Raw genomic sequence first — 11561 nt, 5'->3', positions numbered from 1 at the left:
AGGCCTCTCCTAAATCTGGCAGAACAGGGCCCTACCATAAATGAATGTTTCTGAACTCACTGCCTATGTAGCCCACCATTTGCAGGAGGCGGCTCAAACGTTTTTTCTGCGACTTTATACAGGCGAGCAGCTTACACGCATCTACTTGTGGCAACTTGGAAACCTCTCATCGACATGCTCGGTCGGGTGTCGGGTGTGTAAAATAGTGTGTCAGCAACTCGGCTCGTGAATATAGGACAAGACGTGTAAGGCCAACAAAAATAAGGACGCTCAGCTACCGAACAATCCTATAGGTGTCCCTACGGTCACGATACCATGATCCTTAGTGAGTCCAGGGTGCCCATTTCTGCTGTTTAGTTCGGGAGAAGCCAATTCAAGGCAACGGCGCACTGAATATTGATCCTGAAGACGTCAAACTTCGTTTCGATTTGTTATAATTAAATGTTGGTTACCGGAACATAGGCGTTAAAAAGGGATTCATATCATTTTTAAGATAAGGGTTGCACTCTAATTTCACGGAACTATAACGTAACGTAGTGCGAAAAGCGAGACAGTTCAGAATCCGGCGGAAGAAGGTTTCAGTCCGAGCATGTGCTAATTTATTTATTGTACCTTTGCGTTTGTAAAACCATCTTGGACGTTAGTATTTATTTAATAAAAGTGTGTTCTGCAATATTCGGTGTTATTTACATATAAGAGCACTCTGTGTCACGAGTGGCCTTGTTAGATTTTGTGAAATCAGTGCTGTCTTTCCTTGTCACAAATATTGGCTGTTTATTTTCGTATATATTGCGATTTCCGAGTATGTATATGTAAATAATAAGCATCAAAACACTCGCCTAGTCTCAACCAAAATATCACATTCCAGCATTATCTAGAACAAGAACGGAACAGTTTCGTCAAAAGAAAAAAGTTCAAATGTGTGTGAAATCTTATGGGACTTAACTACTAAGTTCATCAGCCCGTAAGCTTACACACTACTGAACCTAAATTATCCTAAGGACAAATATACAAATCCATGCCCGAGGGAGGACTCGAACCTCCACCGGGACCAGCTGCACAGTCCATGACTGAGGCGCCCGAGACACAGTTTTGTCACCACAACCAAGATGTCAGTGGGAGGAATGGGAGAGCGGGTGTCAAATACATGTTCCTCCCTTTTGATCCCAACGCGAAGGTAACGGTTTCTGCAGATTACTTAAAACATTAGCTCATGAAAACATGTTAGGGCCTTCAGGTTTTCGAAATGTGTTTTCCTGTAGACTATGTATGTGAATGGTATAAAAATTTACTCGGAAAGCTCATAACTCCAAATGAATTCCACTGCTGGAAAGAAGGTATTAAAGTGGAAAATGAGGTTTACGCAGTCGGACCCAATTTCAGTGAAACAGAACTGAATGAAAAGCGTCTAGCAGGTGGTATTTGACCACGCTCCCCCGTGACATCTAGGTTGTCGTGACATTGATCTAGGTTATGTTGCCGCTCGGGATTAGCCGAGCAGTCGAGAGTGCTGCAGCCGTGGACTGTGCGGCTGGTCCCGGCGGAGGTTCGAGTCCTCCCTTGGGTATGGGTGTGTGTATTTCTCCTTAGGATAATTTAGGTTAAGCAGTGTGTAAGCTTAGGGACTGTTGACCTTAGCAGTTAAGTCCCATAAGATTTCACACACATTTGAACATTTAGGTTATGTTGGAAGGAGGTAGTATGTGTAAATACATATAATACTGCAGAACACACAATTATTAAGTTAACAGTAAAGTCCGAGAATATTTTACAAACGTAAAGATGAAAGAAAAAGACATTTGAACACACGGGCAGATTCAAAACCTCTTTTCTCTGGTTCTCCACTGCCTCGCTCTTCGCACTACGCTACGCTGTAGTTTCACGACATTAGGCTTTAAATCTTATCTTGAAATTAATCTGAAGACTTTTTAACACCGATATGTCACTGACATTCAATATTAACAAACTGTAAGAAAGACCGACGTGTTCGTGTCAGTGCGCCGCTGCCTTGAATTGGCTTCTCCCGAGCTAAACAGCAGGTATGGGCTGGGCACCCTGAATTCGCAAAGGATCATGGTAGCGCGGCAGTGGAGACATCTGTCGGATTGCTTCGTGTTTGAAGAGTCCCCATTTCTGTTGGGCCTAGACGCATGTGAAGAAAGGGAGCGACACAGTTGGACCTCGTCGTGCTTCGCCTTTCCCTCATAATTATCAATAGCTTTGACGCTTTGCCAGGAGGTCAGCGCACGGCGGTGCCTACGCCACAGGGGAAGGCCGGGCAGTTGCGCAAGCTGTGACGCGTCGCCGCTGGAGCCACCAGCTGGCTCACAGCTGACTGGAGCTGGAACCGTGCCGGCGGCTGCGACTGTGATGTAACGTCACAGAGACAGCACTCCTTCACCTGTGATTCTCTGGCGGACCAAGTCGCGCTGAGGTCAACTGAAGCCTGTTGTGGACACTGCCGGTTGCGAGAAGAGGACACTAAAGCCGTCGACGCACGGACCGTGCTTTCGAACGTCAACGTTGAGTTTGCCCAGTTCAACGTGCTGCTGAACACTCAGAAACGATGCGACTTGTGCATACGGTATGTGTGCATCAAACTGGTACACGTTATATTTGTGCGTCCCAGAAACAGTTTTCGGCTCGCAATTCACGCTGTTTACGAAATGGACGGGCGTAAAGTTAAAGTTATCTCTATGAAAACTGACATTGCCTCCCCTCTCCATATTCTTGTCATACTGTTCTGTCTGCACTAAACACAAGTAAAAACTTCAACATACACGAACATGGGCGGCCGCTGTGGCCGAGATGTTCTAGGCGCTTCAGTCCGGAACCACGCAACTGCTATGGTCGCAGATTCGAATCCTGCCTCGGGCATCGATGTCTGTGATGTCCTTAGGTTAGTTAGGTTTAAGTAGTTATAAGTTCTAGGGGACTGATGACCTCAGACGTTAAGTCCCATAGTGCTCAGAGCCATTTGAACATGAGCATGTTATAAATGCAAAACGGAGTGTATCATGTCCAGTCAGTAGTGATATTCGCTTATAAATGTTCCATTACTAGCAGTGCGATATATGTTTACAGTAGTTTTCACATAAGATAAAAATAATTTCAGCATTCTTACCTTTTAGTAAAACACTCAGCTCATTCTTACTTGATCACTGTTCCTATTCAGTAACAGAATCTTTACAAGATGTTAAATATGAAACTTAAAACAAGAAAGTCCAAAATATCTTACTGCAAGTAGTATTCTCTGTCCTATAGAGCAATGCAGACAAACAAACTGATTCCTCAGAGAGAGCGCACTTATATTTACATAGCATCGAATATTATAGAATTTACTTTTATTACACTAATAAGATAGCAGTAGAATCTGATGGAAAACGCGGAAGCTTGCAAAAAAACTTTGCATCTAGTGAAATGTGAACCACTAGCATATCGCTGATATGAAACTTACTGGCAGATTAAAACTGTGTTCCCGACCGAGACTCGAACTCGGGACCTTTGCCTTTCGCGGGCAAGTGTTCTACCATCTGAGCTACCGAAGCACGACTCACGCCCGGTACTCACAGCTTTACTTCTGCCAGTATCTCGACTCCTACCTTCCAAACTTTACAGAAGCTCTCCTGCGAGCCTTGCAGAACTAGCACTCCTGAAAGAAAGGATACAGCGGAGACATGGCTTAGCCATAGCCTGGGGATGTTTCCAGAATGAGATTTTCACTCTGCAGCGGAGTGTACGCTGATATGAAACTTCGTGGCAGATTAAAACTGTGTGCCCGACCGAAATTCGAACTCGGGACCTTTGCCTTTCACGGGCAAGTGCTCTACCATCTGAGCTACCGAAGCACGACTCACGCGCAGTTCCGCAGAACGAACTGTGCCAAGAACAACGCGATTTTGATGGCTCCTCAATGTGCTTTTTCCTTTGAAACCAAAGTTACAATGATTCTTCAACCAGAAATATAACGTTTCCGTCATTTTATTACAAGTCATACAATTATCGACGCGCTTTCGACAGATCTGCAATTTTCTGATTCTTAGAAACGCATATGACTTAGTTGACGTTCTTCCATCTCACTGGTCTACTTTCGATTTATCTTATACGCTAGATATTACTGTGCACGTTTGGTAAGACTCCCCAACGTGCTTCTTCTACGCTATGAAGTCAGAAGCTGTGCATGCTCAAAGCACAACGTTCGAATGTACGGTCACGGTGCCGACGGCTTAATGAGATGTCTCACATCACTGGGGACCAAGTCACCAATATGGTTAATTAGAAGTCCTAGAGAGCTAGTAGTCGACAAACGAAATGGGTCAATGACAAGACTTGCGGCTGTGCTGTTCAAGGACATTCGCAAGGAAAAAAAAAGTGTGTGAAATCTTATGGGACTTAACTGCTAAGATCATCAGTCCCTAAGCTTACACACTACTAAACCTAAATCATCCTAAGGACAAATACACACACCCAAGCCCGAGGGAGGACTCGAACCTCCGCCGGGACCAGCAGCACAGTCATTCTCAAGAGAAATATATGTGGATCTGGACAAGCTGATACACCTAATCAGATAGTATAACAGTGGCGTCTCAACATTTGTATTACGAAGAGCGTTCAATACATAACGCAACATTTTTTTTCGCAGCCAGTTTCTATTGAAAGTATGCGGAATTTACTGTGAGACATCGTAGAATATAGCCCCTATAGTTTCATGAAATTCCGATACGTGTCGGCCTAAACGTAACCTTCAAAATGTCTGTAGCAGGACTGCGTACCAAGTAGAAAGCTGTCAGATAGTTTATTTTGACGGAAAAACAGAGCATCGCAGATATTCATTGGCTCTTGCAAGATGTCTACAGCGACGCCGCACTGAACAAAAGTACGGTGAACCGTTGGGCGAGGCTTTTGTCATGATCGCAACGATATCGCGCAGTACTGTCCAATATCCAGCGTGCCGGCCGTTCGCACACAGCTGTAACTCCTGGAACGTGCGGACACTCTCATTTGAGGTGATCGACGAATCAGAGCCCGTAATATTGCATCCAACTCACGGGAAACGGTATTTAATTATGCAGCTCCCTTTATTTCGCTTTTGATAAAAATTTTCAGCACTACAGGGAAGACTGCGAGATTCAATACTGCAAGACAGGCGATTGCACAAACGATGCCATCGGATATAATTTTACCCGCCATATCAACCCATGAAAACGAACATTGCCCAAATGCGTAGTAACAACCCAGAACCGGCGGTAGCTGGAGAGGGATCCGGATATGACAACAACATCAACCCATCGATTACTGCGTTTTTTATTCAGTACAGGTCGGAAAGAGCAAGCAGATTTGCCATGCACTAGTCGAGTCTATAAGGCATGGCTTAATACAAGATAATCTTCACTATTTATGATTACCATACAGTATTCTGACCTAATATTATTTGAATTGCTTCAGATTGGGTCCCTTCGTTGCGCCTGCTTAAATTTCTGTCATTTCAGAAGTACTTATAATACTTATAATTTATATTGCGTTATCAGCTATCTCAGCCTGCGGTAACTTTCAGCATAAGAACAAAATTCATCAGTGTTCATGAATAACAAGGTTTAAATTTACAAAAATTGGTAGGTCTTCAAAAAGACCATGTTCGATTCCCTCACGGCCTGCTGGGGTGGCCGAGCGGTTCTAGGCGCTACAGTCTGGAACCGCGCGACCACTACGGTCGCAGGTTCGAATCCTGCCTCGGGCATGGATGTGTGTGATGTTCTTAGGTTAGTTAGGTTCAAGTAGTTCTAAGTTCTAGGGGACTGATGACCCGAGAAGTTGTCCCATAGCGCTGAGAGCCAATTTATTTGATACCCTTACAAACATAAAATTGTAACTCGTTACATATGTTCGAAACTTTTTGTTGGTTCTAATAGAGTTGTGAATGGCAGTTTGTCTAGGATGAAATTGAATATGCCTGTAAGATCACTTTTCAGCGTGATAAAAGCCGTTGGATCCACGGTAACTGAACAATGATTTTTGAAGTCGACATGGCTATTTTACGCGTGTCCCTCCTAACCAAGACACGGCCATCACTGGCACTGTGACAAAACCAGCTTTCATCAGAAAACACAACAACAGACCTCCACCTTGCCCTCCAATGCGCTTTCACTTGACACCACTGTAGTCGCAAATGCAGGTGGTTTGTAGTCAGTAGAATGTTCGCTACAAGACATATGACTGGGAGCTGTCCTTCAAGTAACCGATTCCTGACAGATCGTTGTGTTACTATGGTCCCAACTGCTGCACAAATTGTGCCGCAGATGCAGTACGATGTGCCAGAGCCCCAAGCCGAACGAGATGGTCGGCCCCGTCGGTAGTGCTACGTGGCCGTTCGGAGCCCGGGCTTCTTGAGACCGTACATTCTCGTGACCACCGCAGTCAGCAGTCTTGTAGATTAGCTACATTCCGACCAAGTATTGCTGCAGTATCGTAGAAGGAGCATGTAACTTCTGCATAGCCCTATTGCAAGCCCTCGTTCAACGTCCGCTACAGTTTTCACGATGATAACTACTATCCAAAATCATTAATTATAAATTTAGGAAAATATGAGAAGTAGCTATAGCAAAGAAAATGGTATGAAAACATGCAACGGATCACACTTGTCTTCAAAGCCTGAAGCGAGAAGAGTGTCCAGTGAACAGGGAGTTCAAGATGGCTCCAGCCTCGCCATCTCTCCGTCCAACCACCATCTGCAGTCAGTCTCCCCAAAGCGCCCGGGTTCCCGGGCTGGGTGTTGTGTGTTGTCCTTAGGTTAGTTAGGTTTAAGTAGTTCTAAGTTATAGGTGACTGATGACCATAGATGTTAAGTCCCATAGTGCTCAGAGCCATTTGAACCACACACACACACAAACACTGCCGAAATCTTAATCAAGTATTTCTCCTACATGAGGTTGACCCCTCGCTGCGTATATCAGCTTTCGCAATTGCACCCTCACGCATGAAACATGTAGGTTTCACGAAGGTGTACATTGTTCGATCCATGAGGATTCTTTTGACCCTATGCCCAGTACATTTGTTTCCGCAAATGGCAATTCTGCAAAAAGCTCGATGTCTTGTTTTCGCAGATAAGCTCCTTCTGCACTTGTGACACCATTAAGATGTCTTATTCCCAGAACGAAATTTTCATTCTTCAGCGGAGTGTGCGCTGATATGAAACCGCCTTGTAGATTAAACCTGTGTGCTGGACTGAGATTCGAACTCGGGACCCGAGTTCGAGTCTCGGTCTGGCATACAGTTTTAATCTACCAGGCAGTTTCAAGATGCCTTTTGTCCAGATATAAGAAGACGCCGCGAGATAGTGAAAGCTAATATGCAGGAAACCAAAATTGTACTGTATTCGGTTTTGGATTGGCAGCCATCAAAGAATACAACGACGACAGGTAGGCGCTTAGTCACTACGTTTATTGCCTCCACCGCAGATCCAAGCGACCTCATTTCGAGTGACCCGTATTCGGAAGGTGGGATTTAAGTCACCATGCAACCAACAAGTTGTCCCTTCCCTAAACACTTAAGATGAATCCTGTAACCGTGTCTCTGTCCTATTCTTCTACAGTCCTAGCTTTTGCTTCATGTCTTATCACCTCTATGTCAGTGTGACATTAACCAAAATCTTCCATCTACTTTTTTAATCGGAATACACTGACACATGTGGTTATAACTGAAAATGATACTACACGGACATATCCACTTACTGGCGCGAAACGAAAATCATCTCACTTGAGAAAATGGAATCAACCTGAAAGCTAGAACCATTTTATCGGCGTACAATCCATGAAACCGACGTGCCTGTGCAGTAGCGACGGACCGCAGTTCCGTGGCCTCTTTACGAGCATTTCTTCGCAGATAACGCACCGTAAAGTCCGCAGGTACTGACTGTAAAACCCGATGCTAACGACCGCAGCCTCAGAGTGTGCTCTCCGTATTCTACGATTCGCTGAGTAGTCTTTAAACTTGTGAGGAAATGCGAACGGCAGAGGACCTAGAACGAGATACCCAGCACAGCTGTTCTCTCTCAGAAAGCAGAGTAAAAAGCCTTCGCAGTATACAGGGTGTCCCAGCAGGAGTGATGAATATTCAGGGATGTGACAGGAACGATCATTCGAAACAAACAACTCTAGTGAGTATGGGCTCTGAAGTGCATACCTTAAGAACTATGAGCACTTCATCATCTTCGGTGCCGTGAAACAAACCTTTTCTACTGAAGCTCTTTGCTTTCCGTGTTTTGAGAGATGGTAGTATGGCCAATAAAAGATAAACATGTTCAATAAATATGAGCGCTAAGGTGCATATCTTAATAACTACGAGCCCTTGTTCATCTTCACTTCTATGAAACACATCTCGTCTACTTAACAATTGTTGTTAGCTCTTAATATTCATTTAAAACCCGTGTTCAGCAGGCAGTTTTTCCCTTGTTTTGGTCCATGCTACTTCCTCCCAAAATATGGAGTGCAAAGAGCTTGCAGCAGAAGAGACATGTTTCACAGTGTCCGAGATGACGAAGTGCCATAGCTCTGAAAATATGTAGCCCGCGTTTACTATACTCTTCTTCATCCTGTCACACTCGTGAACACAGACTATTTCTCCTGGGACATCGTATATAAGCAGGCTTCCCCTGGCATTAGCCCTTCTGGGTGAAAAGAATGCGTAATATCCCTCACACAAACTTCTCGATGTTTCGACCATTCTGCTGCGACGTTCCCCGGAAGTTTTCTGATGTCCCCTATCGGCCAAACAGAAACCAGTATAGGGATGTTTTCCTGGGCTTATCAAAATTACTGCTACCCAGTACTGGTAGGCCGTCGCCATATGAATGCGTCCGAAAGAAAAGAAACCACGCTTTCATACAACTGATTTGCCTCGATGGGCAACGAATATACCACCTTCAGAGCGAATACACAATATTTTCGACCTCGTGTGGGAATCTCGATGTAGCAGCCTTGGCGGAAATAGACGGGGCTGCCAATAGGTGGCTCTCGGTGGGAGTGTGGGTCTGCTAGGACGCGTGCCGCACTTGCGGACATCAACACTTCCTTCCCATTCCTCCCCCCCCCTCCCCCTCTCCACATTCAATTTGCATAACACGTATCACAGCTTCAAATTCCGAAAGAACAGACACCACGCATTAGTATAATACTTTAATACGACCCTTACACAATGGCTAAATGAGAGTGCAACTAAACTGAACGTTTGCCATTGTTAAATGAGACTGAATACAGCAAATTTTCACGAAATCCGACATCTCCATTTTTCAAGATTCCACAAATCCGAGGTATCCTTCTTTTATACTGAGTGGTTGAGACTTAGAACTCAAAATGTAAACGTTAACTTTAATAGCCCTTACACTCACGTGGATTTATTGTCAAGCAATACCCTATAAGATAAACCAACTGTTTGCTAAGCTTCTGTTGGACGATAATGTATATTGCCCCGCTTAATTCTCTCTGATGTTCAGCTACAGTTTTACTACAAGATCAGTCGCTGTTTTGTACGCTCTTGTTGGAACATCATTATTCAGAATATTCTGAAACGATTCAGAGGGTGAAAACTGCAAGATACAGCAGGGTCGTCAGCGTGAAAAGAGTGAGAAGTGTACGATTGCACTCTCGAATGAAGATCTAAATATAGACCGTTAAAACAACACACAAACCAGGAGGTTTGTAATTCAATGATGTTATTCGTCTTAGAGATATCGTGTATATGAATAAATCAAAAGCTGAACTCGATTATTTCTTACTACGATTAGTGTAGACTCATTAGACTATTGCTGGCCAATCAATATGCACAAGCTGGAAATAATTTTTATCGACGTTAGGTATCCCAAGTAAGAGTTAAACGAGTCTGTGATGATTTCTGGCTTGTGCTAACTTTTGAGGGCCGAAAAGCAACGAAATTTTTGGTCTTTTCTCAGTTTTTCGCTTATATCTCGACACACCCTAAAAGTTTCCACACCTCCAGTATGGAACAGCATAAAATTTCACGTAGAATGACCCACGTAAGAGCTAAAATCGGTTCAGCTTGTTTAGACACAATTGATCGTCAAAGATCGTCATCTTTTTTAACAATTTATAATAATGCACTGCATACCGACTGCTTTGCCAACAATACTTTATTACCAGAATGAGATTTTCACTCTGCAGCGGAGTGTGCACTGATATGAAACTTCCTGGCAGATTAAAACTGTGTGCCCGACCGAGACTCGAAGTCGGGACCTTTGCCTTTCGCGGGCAAGTGCTCTACCAACCGAGCTACCGCAGCACGACTCACGACCGGTACTCACAGCTTTACTTCTGCCAGTATCCGTCTCCTACCTTTCAAACTTTACAGAAGCTCTTCTGCGAAACATGCAGAACTAGCACTAGTAGAGCACTTGCCCGCGAAAGGCAAAGGTCCCGAGTTCGAGTCTCGGTCGGGCACACAGTTTTAATACTTTATTACTCGGTTCATGAAACTATCATTACTGGGGAGGAATATCTCAAGTTTGTGATCGTGGTCTTCTGGCATAAGTTGCTGCAATGATAATCAAATGTTCTGTGAGCCATGCGAGAGTAAGTTTATGGTGAAGTGACAGTGTATGGATGTATTCGTGTAAATCATCAGTGTCCAGCTATCCCTCCAAGCATTATGGTTTTATGAACCGAAACCGGCAGAGGAATAGAGTGGTGCTGGTACAGCCGATGGTCTGCAGTGCATTATTTCAACTATTTCACAGCTATAGACTGTAGCTTCAAAACAATTATTTTACCAGTTTAGTGGAAAAGTGAGTCACGCTCATGTTCCAACGCCTACAACTCAAAAATTGCTCCTTCAAATGAAAAGTGCCAAGTATGATGGTTATAGAGCATCAATTTCTGTATAGGAAGAGCTCTGAAATTTTAAAATTTACACATCCCTTTGCACAGATATGAACAAAAAGGTGAAAGAATTCGTAGCACATAAGAGGAAACAAACATGAAAATGTATTGTTATTTCCGACCTTCTTCTCTCAGTTAGGGAGATTAGTGATGAATTTAAATTATTCCTTCATCAACTCGTGTCTACATCGATGACCAGTATTATATTTTTTGAAATTTTAAATGAACGGTATTAAGTACAACCAAAAAATACCTCTTCTGTAAAATTCTGTAAATGACGTAAGTTGATTCTTAAAAAGTTCCTCAGCGTCCACTGTCAGTGAATGCAGATCTGTCTCATCCAGTTTACAAAGGGACGTGCATGCAAGGAACATTTGGTATAGGGTACCTGGCAGAAGGCCGATCCTCACAGCGTCACGTAAGGCTACAGGTGTTCAGAGAGTCAAATGACACTGGAACTGATAGGCTGATAGGCTGCTAGGATATGTAGAGCGTGGTGTTACGAGTCACCGTTTCTGCTTTCTTCAAATGATACAAGACTTCTAATCCACGTACGGTCCAGTGAAGCGTTTAACCTAGGCTGTGTGGATGGCTTAGTTTGGTCCAGATGTGATTTTATCGTGTTTCTGGGATGTTTTGCGTACAAGACTTGGGCCCTTTCATTCTCGTTACAGT

This window comes from Schistocerca gregaria, chromosome 3, assembly GCF_023897955.1.
Source record: "Schistocerca gregaria isolate iqSchGreg1 chromosome 3, iqSchGreg1.2, whole genome shotgun sequence".
Classification (NCBI taxonomy): domain Eukaryota; kingdom Metazoa; phylum Arthropoda; class Insecta; order Orthoptera; family Acrididae; genus Schistocerca; species Schistocerca gregaria.
The sequence above is the reverse complement of the archived record's forward strand: the minus strand, read 5'-3'. Positions refer to the sequence as shown.